Genomic DNA, 14,378 nt, shown 5'->3' with positions numbered 1-14,378 from the left:
AATAAAGCCAACTGAAGTATTTAAGCTAAATTTATTATAACTTTTTTTTTTTTGAGGGTCTTACTTTATTGCCCAGGCTGGAGTGCAGTGGTGCTATCTCGGCTCACTGCAGCCTCTACCTCCTGGGTTCAAGTGATTCTTGTGCCTCAGCCTCCTCAGTAGCTGGGGTTACAAGCGCCTGCCACTACGCCTGGCTAATTTTTGTATTTTTAGTAGAGACGGAGTTTCACCATGTTGGTCAGGCTTGTCTCGAACTCCTGACCTCAGGTGATCGGTGATTGGGAGGCCTGCCTTGGCCTCTCAAAGTGCTGGGATTACAGGCGTAAGCCATCGTGCACAGCCTATAATTTTGTCGTTGTCTTTTGCCAAATAGTTTGAGCCATAACCATAATCTTTTTTCCTTTCCTTTCCTTTCTCTCCCCTCCCCTCCCCTCCCCTCCCTTTCCTTTTCTTGTCTTGTCTTTCTCTCTTTTTTTGAGACAGAGTCACTCTGTAACCCAGACTAGAGTGCAATGACTTGATCTCAGCTCACTGCAACCTCCAGGTTCAAGAGGTTCTTTGAGTAGCTGGGAGTACAGGCCTGTGCCACCATGCCCAGCTACTTTTTTGTATTTTTAGTGGAGATGGGAGTTTCACCATGTTGGCCAGGCTGGTCTCAAACTCCTGGCCTCAAGTGATCCACCTGCCTTGGCCTCCCGAAGTCCTGAGATTAGAGGCATGAGCCACTGAGCCCACCCTGTAATCTTTTTAAATAAAAAATACTTGAATGAGGCCGGACGCGGGAAAAATCGCTTGAGCCTGGGAGGCGGAGGTTGCAATGAGCCAAGATCATGCCATTGCACTCCAGCCTGGACGACAGAGTGAGACTCCATCTCAGTCAATCAATCAATCAGTCAATCAATTTGAATGAGATAAGGCAGGGGTGGAGTTGAAAAAGCTTGAAACAAAGGAAGATAAAAAATTGCACTTCAGAAAAATCTCCTCAAATTGACAAGAAGCAGAATAGCTTCAGGAGGGAATGAGTGAATGTTCAGCGTATTCTCCTCCTCTGGAGCATTGCTAAGGAGTGGTCCCAGGTGGGGTTGCTTGAGGCACAACCAAACGACCTTCCGACATCCATCTATCCCAAAACCGGATCTGTGAAACACTGGATTTGGTCTGTAACAATGGGGATGCAGAGAAATTTAAATGGGTTGCAATATACAAACCAAGTGCCTTTCATGGAATTTATAATTCCCAGACTCACAAGTGGTATTGAGCAGTTGAAAAACATGCAATCGCTGGTCGGGCGTGGTGGCTCATGCCTGTAATCCCAGCACTTTGAGAGGCCGAGGCGGGTGGATCACGAGGTCAGGAGATTGAGACCATCCTGGCTAACATGGTGAAACCCCGTCTGTACTAAAAATATATATATAAAAAAATTAGCCGGGCATGGTGGCGGGCGCCTGTAGTCCCAGCTACTCGGGAGGCTGAGGCAAGAGAATGGTGTGAACCTGGGAGGCAGAGCTTGCAGTGAGCTGAGATCGCGCCACTGCACTCCAGGTTGGGTGACAGAGTGAGACTCCATCTCAAAAAATATATAAAAAATAAAAATAAATGAAATAAAAACATGCAATCTCCTTGATTGGTGAAAACATACCTACACATTCAACTTCTCCATTCTTTATTTCAGAAGAATGACTGCAGGATAATCTACATGGCATGGAATGCCAAAGATGTGGCTGTGTCTTATTACTTCTACCAGTTGGCAAAAATGCACCCAGAGCCTGAAAGCTGGGAGGAGTTCCTGGATAAATTCATGGCTGTAAAGGTGTGTTTTGGTTTCTGGTATGACTATACTGCTGGGAGAAAAGGAAAAGGGTTTTGTATCTTTTTTGATGTATCTTTTATGATGTATCTTTTATGGTATGAAACTGCTGGGAGAAGAGGAAAGGGTTTTGTATCTTTTACCTATTTTTATGAAGACATGAAAGAGAATTCAAAGTGTAGAATTCAGAAGCTGTTAAATAGAAAAAGAAATGCCAGAAGAAACTGTGGGAAAAATCTTCTAGCATAGCTCTTCTGATGTGATAAAGCAGAATCCTAGTGGAAATTATACCACTATGGAAAATAATCAGATGGACCATTCTGTCTCCCTTCATAAGAAAGGATATTTCTGCAGACTGGAAGAATCAATTCTCTGTCACTTAGTATGAGAAATTTGAAGATTATGAAAAGAAAATGAAAGGGTCTACACTGCAGTTTCAATCAGAAATCTAAGAAGGACCTGCTCACCAGGTGCAGTGGCTCATGCCTGTAATCCCAGCACTTTGGGAGGCCGAGGAGGGTGAATCACCTGAGGTCAGGAGTTCAAGGCTGGCCTGGCCAACGTGGTGAAACCCTGTCTCTACTAAAAATACCAAAATTAGCCAGCCATGGTGGTGGGAGCCTGTAATCTCAGCTACTCAGAAGGCTGAGGCAGGGTAATTGCTTGAACCCAGGAGGCAGAGGTTGCAGTGAGCCGAGATCGCGCCATTGCACTCCAGCTTGGGTGACAAGAGTGAAACTGTCTCAAAGGAAAAAAAAAAAAAAAAAGGACCTACTCTTTCTCTATCTCTTTTAACTAGCATCTAAATTAAAAGAAAAGAAATTCCTTTAAACATTTAGTGAAAGAAAATTCTCTAGTGATGTTTCCTTAATTACTCGGATTAATGGTTTATAATACAATAATCAAAGAATTCCAAAGTCTACATAGAAAAAAACAATACAGGCCGGGTGCTCACACCTATAGTCCCAGCACTTTGGGAGGTCGAGGCAGTGGATCACAAGGTCAGGAGTTTGAATCTCCTTCGCCAACATAATGAAACCCCGTCTCTACTAGAAATATAAAAATTAGCCAGGTGTGGTGGCACACACCTATAGTCCCAGCTAGTTGGGAGGCTGATGCAGGAGAATCACTTGAACCGGCAGGCAGAGGTTGCAATAAGCCAAGACCACGCCATTGCACTCCAGCCTGGGCAAGAGAGCGAGACAGCATCTTAAAAAAAAAAAAAAAAAAAAAACCCACAATACTATCTTTATGATTTTAATTGCTTTTCATGGTATTTTTATTAGTCTTACAAATCAAATAATAAAATGAAGTTTACAAATTTTTAAATGGTGAAAATGGTACATTTTATCTTATGCATATTTCACCACAATAAAAAAACGTTAACTTGGGCCAGGTGCGGTGACTCACACCTGTAATCCCAGCACTTTGGGAGGCTGAGGCAGGAGGATCACTTGAGACCAGAAATTCAAGACTGGCCTGGGCAACATAGCAAGACCTGATCACTACAAAAAATAAAACAGTTAAAAACAGTCAGGTGTGATGGCACACACCTGTAGTCCTAGCTACTTAGGAGGTTGAGGTAGGAGGATCACTTGAATACAGGAGTTCAAGGATGCAATGAGCTAGGATCATGCCAGTGCATTCCAGACTGGACCACAGACCAAGACCTTGTCTTTAAAAAAAATATATTTTTTTTGGCTGAAAAATGCAAATGCAAATGTCAAGTGTGTCACCACCCATAGTACACGGTACTCTGAGAGAAAAACATGAGTACATTTAAAACATTTTAAATCATATGAGGGAAACTCAAGTCAATGCAACAGGGCAGATTATCTCTGTCCCTGCTTGGTTGACACTGGCACTGTTGATCCCCCTGATGTCTGGCTGTGACTCCCAGAGAATTGCCAACCCAGGTAATTTGCCTGTAGGTTTGGCTACAAGGTCACTTTGTTGCCACCAGGATAACCTTCTGCCAGACTAGCTAGCACCATCAGCTACTTTCTAAGTACCTAACAGTGCAACCTGTGAGTCCCTTCCATACCATGCTAAAGCCTGAATAGAATCAGGACTGTCAACTCAGGCTTCACTCTGTTTGTCTGTGCCGTGTTGCTCTTTCACTCTGCTTTAGCCATCCTGTATTGGTGCAGAGCCACCCTGTGAGGCTTTCTCCTGTCGTATTTCCAAACAGGGAGTGGAATCCAAGACCCTCTACTTTCAGCTTTCTTCACAGTCAATTTAATAGCCTTCATGGAATTTCTGCCTGAAGGTTAAAATTGTGATACAAGAGTCTGGCTACTTACTCCACTATCTCCCCTTTTTACCCTTTCTGCACCCAAGTAAAAAGCTAAACTTTGACTCTTCTTTTTCCTAAATTAATTCTATTTTTTTAGGAGTACTAATCTCCACTGCCATCCCCAGTGGTTGGTAGATACTTGTGTCTGACTGTAGAGAAGGTCATATACAAAGAAATGGAAAAGAGAAGAATACGTAAATTTTTTTTTTTTTTTTTTAGACAGAGTCATGTTCTGTCACACAGGCTGGAGTGCAGTGGCATTATCTTGGCTCACTGCAACCTCCGCCTCCCAGGTTCAAGCAATTTTCCTGACTCAGCCTCCTGAATAGCTGGGATTACAGCATCTGCCACCACATCTGGGTAATTTTTTGTATTTTTTGTATTTTGTATGTTTTGCCATGTTGGTCAGGGTGGTCTTGAACTCCTGACTTCAAGTGATCTGCCCACCTCAGCCTCCCAAAGGGATTACAGGCATGAGACTGGCCTTGATATGTTATTTTAAATTAAGTAAAACAGGCTGTTTTGAGCAATAGGGGAATATAAGTGTTCATGTAATTGAACAGTCCAGAGCTCCAGGCCAGGCTTTATTTAGCTCCTAAAATGACGAGATCAAGACCCAGTTTCTCTCTATTTCTCAATTCTACTTCTTCATTGTTGGTTTCGTTCTTGGCAGGCTTCTCTCACTGTCGTTCTAAGATGACTATCAAAGGCTCCTGGATCCACAGGCTTCTTTGTTCATATGAAAGGAAGACGAGCACTTCTCCACTCCCAGTGATGAACCGAAGTCCAGAGCTGAGTCTGGTTAGACTTTCTCTTCCCTGTCCAATCATTGTGGTTATAAGGGTAGTGTTTATTAGCTTAAGATAGCTTCATATCCCATATCAATATCCCATTTCTAAAGCAGAAGAGGGATAGCATCAGATTTCCCTGAGGTACGTGGACCCTGGGAATAAATATTAGATACCAGTTCTAAGAAAAGAGGAAATTTGTGTTGAGTGGCCCAGAACAGCAAATATTCACCACCTCTGATATCTACCAAATCTGATTTGACTTACTGCTCAACAAGCATTTATTGGACAGAATACTAAAAAAAATTAAAATAAAAAATAAAAAAATAATGCAAAACAGAAACAACTTAATCTTGGCAACTCTTTCCTGTGGTCAGTACTTCTGCATCAAGATCCTTTCTGACTCCTGATCTGTGCTCTAGAAAAAAAATGTTTAAATAATATCCAGTAGTTGCACCTGATACACTAAAATCTACTACCTAGGAGTCCTCTGCTCAGATTTAACTGTGAAAATACAAACAAAAGGCATGGCAGTGGGGAGGGAATCTGCCATGAGGAATCACCAGAGCTAGGCCCAGTGGAAGTATTGGGGGCCTAATGGCAAAGAACAATCAGCCTGCCACCAAATTTCCTAAATGCAGAGTAACTTCTCTCTCCATTAATCCAGAAAGAGTCTTTCATTTTAAAACTCAAGATGTGACTGCTCGGGGCTGGGCACGGTGGCTCATGCCTATAATCCTAGCACTTTGGGAGGCCTAGATGGCCGGATCACGAAGTCAGGAGATAAGAGACCATCCTGGCTAACATGGTGAAACCCCGTCTCTACAAAAAATACAAAAAATTAGCCAGGCGTGGTGGCAGGAGCCTCTAGTCCCAGCTACTCGGGAGGCTGAGGCAGGAGAATGGCGTGAACCCAGGAGGCGGAGCTTGCAGTGAGCCAAGATTGCGCGGCTGCACTCCAGCCTGGGCGACAGAGCAAGACTCTGTCTCAAAAATAAATAAATAAATAAATAAATAAAATAAAAGATGTGACTGCTCACTGTGGGTATTTAATGTTATATGTAATAATAACAAATGTGATAAAATTAGAGTGAAATCTTCTTCAGCGGTAAGGTGGTTTATGAACCACGTTAATGATCTTTAAGGAGATGCGGACATGTAGACTGGCAGCCTGCCCACACAGCAGGTGGTGTTAGGCACAGGCTCCTGAGGAGGGATGGAAGGTTTGAGTTCTATTGTTAGCTCTGCTGCTCAGTAGCTGTGTGACCTTGAGCAAACCAATTAACCCCTCTGGACCTACAGGTTCCTCAGAGACATGGAGAAACCCTGTCTCTACTAAAAATATAAAAATTAGCTGAGTGTGGTGGTGTGTACCTGTAATCCCAGCTGCTTGGGAGATGTAGGCAGCAGAATCATCTGAACCTGGGAGGTGGAGGTTGCAGTGAGCCAAGATCATGCCACTGCACTTCAGCCTGGGCGACAGAGCAAGACTCCATCAAGAAAGAGAGAGAGAGAGAGAGAGAGGAAGGAAGGAAGGAAATCTAAATAAATAAATAAATAAATAAATAAATAAATAAATAAATAAATAAAAAGAGTAAACATCAGGGACAAGGAGGATATTCTGGCTAAACCAACCTAACAGGATTCTTGCTGAAGATACGCCAGGATGATCAGACATCACCTAGGGGATGGTGGAGGATGTGGAACCTGGTCAGATCTTGAGGGTGATCACATATCAAGTGTGGGAGGGTCTTGGTAAACCAACTTAGCAGGTTCTTTGCTAAAACTGGATTTTACAAAGGAGTGTACAAATGGGCCTAAGAGAAGTGTTAGGAGCTTGGCTAAAGTTTCATCAAGCAAATAATCTTTGTCAGTCCTGACCCTCCCCTACAGAATCTCCGGCGAACCTCAGCAGATACACAGCCCCAGGAGGCAGTATGGACTGAACTGCAGGAATCCCCACTCTCTTTGGTCTGGGGGAAAGATTAAATTTTCTAGGTTCACAGAATTCCCTTCTTCAGGGGCACCTCCAGTGACTCACACCTTTCCCTCACTACCTGTGTTTCCTAGAAGAGGGCCCTAAGTAGGGTGGACCATCCAAGGTTTTGTCTCAGGACACCTAAATTAAGATGACAAATAGAAAGAATGAATTAGTCCAGGCACAGTGGCTCATGTCTGTGATCCCACCACTTTGGAAGGCCAAGGCAGGAGTGTTGAATGAGGCCAAAAGTTTGAGACCAGCATAGGCAACATAGCAAGACTCCATCTCTACAAAAAGCTTATTTTTTATTTTTATTTTTTTAAATTAGCCAGGTGTGGTAGTGCACACCTGTAATCCCAGGTACTTCAGAGGCTGAGGAGATTACTTGAGCCCAGTAGTTCAGGGTTACAGTGAGCTATGATCATGCCACTGTACTCTAGCCTGGGTGACAGAGCAAGACCCTGTCTCTAAAAAAAAAAAAAGAAAGAAAGAAAACAGAAAATAAATCACCAAAAATCTTCAGAGAGATGAATATTATATCAATGAAAGAGGAAAATGGTGTGTTTATGAAAAGGAATACCCAGAGAACATGAAGAAAGCCTTGAAAATTTAAAGTTAGACAGTAAAAATTTAAAAAACAAATACACAGTAAATGGGTTGAAAGAGAGTCTCCTATAACATAGAACAAAAGGACAAAATGATGAAATAAAGGACAGAAAAGGTAAGAAAATTAGAAGACCTGTCAGGAAGTCCAACATCCAAATACAGAGTCTAGAAAAAGCGAAGAGAAAAAAGAGGGAAGGAAACAATCCTCAAAATAATTCAGGACAATATCCTAGAGTTTGCAGATTGAAAGGGCCTATGGAGTGCGGTATAGCACTCTAAAGTCTGCCCACACCGGAGCATAGCTTCGTGAAATTTCAGAACCTTGAGGACAAACAGATCTCCAAGATCTAGAAAGAAAACAAACAAAGCCCCCAAAATGCTTAAAATTGGCCACAGTAAAAAATCAGGAATCAGAATTCTTGGGTTTCTTACCAAGCCCCTCCTATGTGCCCAGAGCTTCCAGTAAAATTTTCAGTGTTCCCCTCTTATGTATCAGACAGAGGCCCAAAGAAATTTGTAAATGATCATGAAAAAAGATTGAGCACAGTCTAAAAATCTAAAATTCCCTCATTTCCACGCTACTTCCTAGAAGCCAGTGAGATGGATGGAGCCAGAAGCCATCCCTTTATTCTTCCCTTAGGCTCCAATTCCTTCACTCTACCTTTCCCTGATCACCCCATGATCATCTCCTTGTCTCTCTCTCTCTCCCTCCCTCCCTCCCTCTCTCTCTTTCTCTCTCTCTCTCTCACACACACACACTCACTCACTCACACAGGCTTGATTTAAGGACATGCGTCATGCTGCTTTTCTTGAGAGCAAACATTGTTAATTATGGCTCTGCCCAGGAAATAGGCAAAAAAATTCCCAAGAGCTCAGCTTTTGACAGTAGAGAGCTGCACTTCTTTCTGGACAAAGAGTCAGACTAAATTTAGTGACAAATTCTAAATTGGTATGAGACTTTCCCATTTCCTTGAAGCATAATGCTCTATTGATTGCAAGCTGAGTCATTTATTGAGCCTGCTTCTCACACTGTCAGCTGGAAGTGTAATTCTTGAATGACTCCCAGCAGACATTTATAGATTTTTCAGTCTGTTGAGTTATAAAAGATAGCCAAAGTCTTTTTTTTTTTTTCCCGAAGACCTTCAAATAAATCTTGATCTCAACAGCTAAGTCATTGAACGTAATTATATACAACACACTGGGAGTAATCTGCATAAAAGCAAGAGTTGAGGTAGTGAAGTTAGAAAAATGATCAAGTGAGTCTATAAAGAAACAAAGAACAGAGGACTGACCACTGAAGTTCTATCTTCCAGTTTGCTCCTGTTCAAGAGGTAGAAGAAAGAAAAAAGTAACTATTCAAGGTGAAGAGAGGGCAAAGATGGGAATAGGAACCAGGTTAGGGTATCAGGACAGGAATCAAAGAAAGAGAATACTTCAAAAAAGAGTGTATGGCAGAGTAAAATATGTTGGGGAGACCAAGAAGGGATGTGGCAGACCCATTTAGTGTCCTGTCCATATCTTCTCAGGTCTTATTGCATAGGGCAGGACTCCTGACTCCTAATGTCTTAGGACCTTTAGTCGTTGGATCCTATTCTGCCTCAGCACTGTCAAGCCAGAAGTATAGGGGAATTAATGCTTCCTCATCCTCACCCCAGTGTAGCAACCCTCAATCAAGGACTGACTAGAATTGGTATGTATATACACCAGATTCCTCACCCCTTAGAATAACTCTGAGCCTGTGCTGTACACTGACTCTGAGAGTTCCCCAGCAGAATTAAGTTTCAGTTACCCACAGTGGTAACTGACTTGAAAATACACCATTTATTATCTCCCTTCTCTTTTTTTTCTCATTTCCTTACACCCCTACTGGTGCTTCTTTGCATCATCTCCAAAAGTCTGGGATGAGAAAAAGCCATTGATAATATATTCTGAAGATCCTTGAGAGGTCAAGATCAGTAGAATGGAAAAGGCAGAAACTACATGGCTGGATTCTAAGAGAAGAGTTGGAGATAAGGAATTGGAGACAGAAATGGAAAACAACTCTTTCAACAAGTTTAGCATGTAGATGAAAGAAAAGGGGGAATCACTAATGGGGCAATAGGATTGAATAAAGTTTTAATTTTATTTGCATTTGTCTAGGAAAGATCCACTTGGCTGGGCATGGTGACTCATGCTTGTAATCCCAGCACTTTGGGAGTCTGAGGTGGGCAGATCATGAGGTCAGGAGTTCGAAATCAGCCTGACCAACATGGTGAATCCCCGTCTCTACTAAAAATACAAAACTTAGCCAGGCATGGTGACACACACCTGTAATCCCAGCTACTCAGGAGGCTGAGGCAGGAGAATCACTTGAACCCGGGAGGCAGAGGTTGCAGTGAGCTGAGATTGCACCGTTGCACTCCAGCCTAGGTGACAGAGAGAAACTCCATCTCAAAAAAAGAGGCCAGGCGTGGTGGCTCACGCCTGTATCCCAACACTTTGGGAGGCTAAGGTGGGTGGAGCACCTAAGGTCAGGAGTTCCAGACCAACCTGGCCAACATGGTGAAACCCCATCTCTACTAAAAATACAAAAATTAGCTGGCCGTGGTGGCGGGCACCTCTAATCCCAGCTACTTGGGAGGCTGAGGCAGGAGAATCACTTGAACCCAGGAGGTGGAGGTTGCAGTGAGCCAAGATCATGCCACTGCACTCCAGCCTGGGGGACAGAGTGAGACTCCGTCTCAGAAAAAGAGAAAAAAAAAAAAAAGAGAGAGAGAGAGAGAAAGAAAAAGAAAGAAAAATCCACTCATATTTTGAGACATTTGACTCTAGGACAATGTATGTGTTCCTGGAAGCTCTCCTCCCTCTCTTCTGTTTTAAACACCCCTTTGGCTGGTGTCTCTTCTTTACCCAGACTTGTGTTTGTTTTTCTAAGCATTCTGCACTTAGCACTTTTCTCATCCCTTTCTATACCCTCTCTCTGGGTAATTTAATCCTCTCTCATGGCTTGAATTTACACCTATACACTCCTGATTCCTAAATTTGTATCTTTAACTCAGAGCCCTTTCCTGGACTCCAGACCCATGTATTGAACCACCTACTTTATAAGTATTCCTGTCTATCCAGCAGCTCCCTCAAATTAATCATGCAAAAATTGAACTTGCCATCTTCTCCTCAAATTCATTTTTTCTTTGTGCTAATGGGTGAATGGTACTTGTATTAGTCCATTCTCACAGTACTATAAAGGAATACCTAAGACTGGGTAATTTATAAAGAAAAGAGGTTTAATTGGCTCACAGTTCTGCAGGCTGTACAGGACACATGATGCTGGCCACCTCCTTGGCTTCTGGGAAGGCCTCAGGAAACTTAACAATAATGGCAGAAGGCGAAGGGGATGCAGGCTTCTCTTACATGGCTGGAGCAGGAGCAAGACACTTTTAAACAACCAGATCTCATGACAACTCACTATTGCCATGACAGCACCAAGAGGGATGATGTTAAACCATGAGAAACTGCCCCCATGATCCAATCACCTCCCACCTTCAATATTGGGGATTACAATTCAACATGAGGTTTGGATGGAGACACAGATCCAAACCATACCTGTACTACAATTTATCTAGTTGCCCATATCAGAAAAATGGAGCTCATCCTAAACCATACCCTCTGTCATCACCTTCATCCAATCAGTCATTAAGTTGAGTAAGTTCTTTCCACTTCTTTAACATCTCCCAAGTTAACACATTCCTTCCATCCCCACTGCTCCTGCCTGAATTTAGGCCATCATAATCTCTTGCACAGACCATAAAGGTCTTTTAGGTGGTCCCAAAGTTATCCTAAATGATCTCACTGCTTTTAGTCTTGACTCTTTCAATACATTTTTCCACACTTCTGCCAAATAGATTCTCTGCTATTTAAAACATTTCCAGGTTTCTGGGAGAGTTGGTGTGGAGGGAGCGTTTAGAGGCGTGTGGATAGTCAGAATTGGGGAAATTTGTGTCATGCACCCAGCTTGAAGACTTACTGGATCAGACTTACGGATCCATTCTCATATCCTTTTCTGTAGGTCCAAAACAAGAATCTGTCCCTCCTCCACCAAAGATAATGACTGTCTTAGAATCTTTTCCTGGGGTCAATCCCTGTGAATCAGGATAGAGACAGAAAAGACATCCCCTAGTATTTTTCATCTATGAGGACACCACCAAGGAAGGACCCAAGGCTAACAAATGAAGCTGAAAAAGGATCATGTACAGACAGAAAAACTCAAGATGCAGAAGGAATACCCCCAAGACAAGCATTTCAAGGTTAAGGCAAGGCCAATATGGCAAGATACAAGGAGGGGATTTCCTTTTCTTAGGAAATTCTTGTTTAGAAAGTTTATTCTGGACATGAGAGGTAGACATTCCCATTCTTGCTCCCACACAGGACAGCAATAATATCTTCTAATACAATGGTCCTCCACCTGAGGAATGTGTGTAGCCTTAGAAGTATGTGAAGACTTTCCAAAGGATTCAAGTGCAAGATAGTTCTAAGAAAACCAAACTTCAGGCCAGATGCAGCCACTCATGCCTGTAATCCCAGGATTTTGGGAGGACAAGGCAGACAAATCATTCGAGGTCAGAAGTTCTAGGCCAACATAGTGAAACCCCATCTCTACTAAAAATACAAAAATCAGCCTGGCATGGTGGTGTACGCCTGTAGTCCCAGCTACTGGGGAGGCTGAGGCAGGAGAATTGCTTGAACCCGGGAGGCAGAGGCTGCAGTGAGCTGAGATCGCGCCACTGCACTCCACCCTGGCAACAGAGCGAGACTCCATCTCAAAAAAAAAGAGAGAAAGAAAGAATAGAAGAAAAGAAAATCAAATTTCAGATCCTCAACTTTCTTGTTTCTTTTTTTCTAAATGTTTGGTACTGATTTTTCTCTCAGGTTCTCATTTCCTATATACCATTTTTACAGTTATCCTTCCCCCTCTGTACTAAAGAAAGCACACAGCTCCCACCCATCCTGAATCTCACTCTAGTGCACCAAGAAAGAGTGAAAGGGTGTGTGGGTGGTGTGTGTCTGTGGTGGTGTAGTGTGTGTGTGCATGCGTGTGCATGCATGCATCCGTGTGTGTTGGGGGAGGTTCGATATTTTGATCTTAGTGTTGAGAAAGTGAATCATTGGATAACAAGATTATTTGTAAGCCTGGTGTTTCCTATTCTTTAATTTCAACAAAATCAAAGGAGGATCTAATCAAGTTGTCAGCTGATAGTTCAACAAAAATAATTTTTTATTATATATCTTCTTTTGGCATATAACTTAGGAGGAGTTTGAAGCTTGAGTGACATTTGGTTATAACAAAATATCTTCCATTCTTCTATTCCCATCATCTTATTTATATAAAGATTTCTCAGTCATATATAATGCATATATTATATACAAACATAAACAAAAAAGAAATATGAATGATTCTAAATGCAATCTCATTTCAGCAATAAAAAATTTTCACCCATGCATTCATGAAACAATTTTTTAAAATAGGCTTCCATCTCATTAATAAACTTATTTCTAATTAATTCCATTTTAATTTACATGCATAATTTTTGTTGCCAAGAAGTATGATGGTATGATCAACAAAAGACTTTCAAGTATAAAAAAATTCTGTGGGCTGGGTGCAGTGGCTCATGCCTGTAATCCTAGCACTTTGGGAGGCCAAGGTGGGCAGATCACGAAGTCAGGAGTTCAAGACCAGCCTGGCCAATGTGGTGAAACCCCATCTCTACTATACAAAAATTAGCCAGGCATGGTGGTGGGCACCTGTAATCCCAGCTACTTGGGAGGCTGAGGCAGGAGAATCACTTGAACCCGGGAGGCGGAGGTTGCAGTGAGCCGAGATTGTGCCATTGCAATTCAGCCTGGGCAACGGGCATGAAATTCTGTCTCAAAAAAAAAAAAATCTGTGGAGAAAGTGGAATGGAAATATAAGTTTAAGGAGAAAAAAAGACCAATGTAAAATTTTCTGCTGAAAAAGAGGTTGTTCATGTTTTGTTTTGTTTTTGAGACAGAGCCTCACTCTGTCACCAGGCTGGAGTGCAGTGGCGCCATCTCGGCTCACTGCAACCTCCGCCTCCCGGGTTCAAGTGATTCTCCTGCCTCAGCCTCCTGAGTAGCTGGGACTACAGGCACACACCATCACACCCAGCTAATTTTTGTGTATTTAGTAGAGACAAGATTTCACCATGTTGGCCAGGATGGTCTCCATCTCTTGATCTTGTGATCTGCCTGCCTCAGTCTCCCAAAGTGCTGGGATTACAGGCATGAACCACTGAGATGGACTACTCATGTATTTTTTAAATGGATGTTGGTTTGGGGCTGGGCATGATGGCTCACACCTGTAATCCCAGCACTTTGGGAGGCCCAGGTGGACTGATCACCTGAGGTCAGGAGTTCAAGACCAGCCTGGCTAACATGGTGAAATCCCATCTCTACTAAAAATATAAAAATTAGCCAGGCATGGTGGCATATGCCTGTAATCCCAGCTACTTGGGAGGCCGAGGTGGGAGAATCACTTGAACCCAGGAGGTGGAAGTTACAGTGAGCCAAGATTTTGCCACTGCACTTCAGCCTGGGTGACAGAGTAAGACTCAATCTCAAAAAAAAAAAAAATAGTGTTGGCCAGGCATGGTGGCTCATGCCTGTAATCCCAGCACTTTGGGAGGCCAAGATGGGTGGATCACCTGAGGTCAGGAGTTTGAGACCAACCTGGCCAACATGGTGAAACACCATTATCGGGGGAATGCACCCCCCAATATTTCAATATAGGTTCTTTCTATCTTCCCTAAGCATCGGCCAGTCTGAGAAATAAAGAGAGGGAGTACAAAGAGAGGAATTTTACAGCTGGGCCACTGGGGGAGACATCACATAACAGTAGGTCCGTGA

Source organism: Mandrillus leucophaeus, unplaced genomic scaffold, assembly GCF_000951045.1.
Source record: "Mandrillus leucophaeus isolate KB7577 unplaced genomic scaffold, Mleu.le_1.0 Scaffold1040, whole genome shotgun sequence".
NCBI classification, from domain to species: Eukaryota; Metazoa; Chordata; class Mammalia; order Primates; family Cercopithecidae; genus Mandrillus; species Mandrillus leucophaeus.
Note: the sequence above shows the minus strand (reverse complement) of the source record.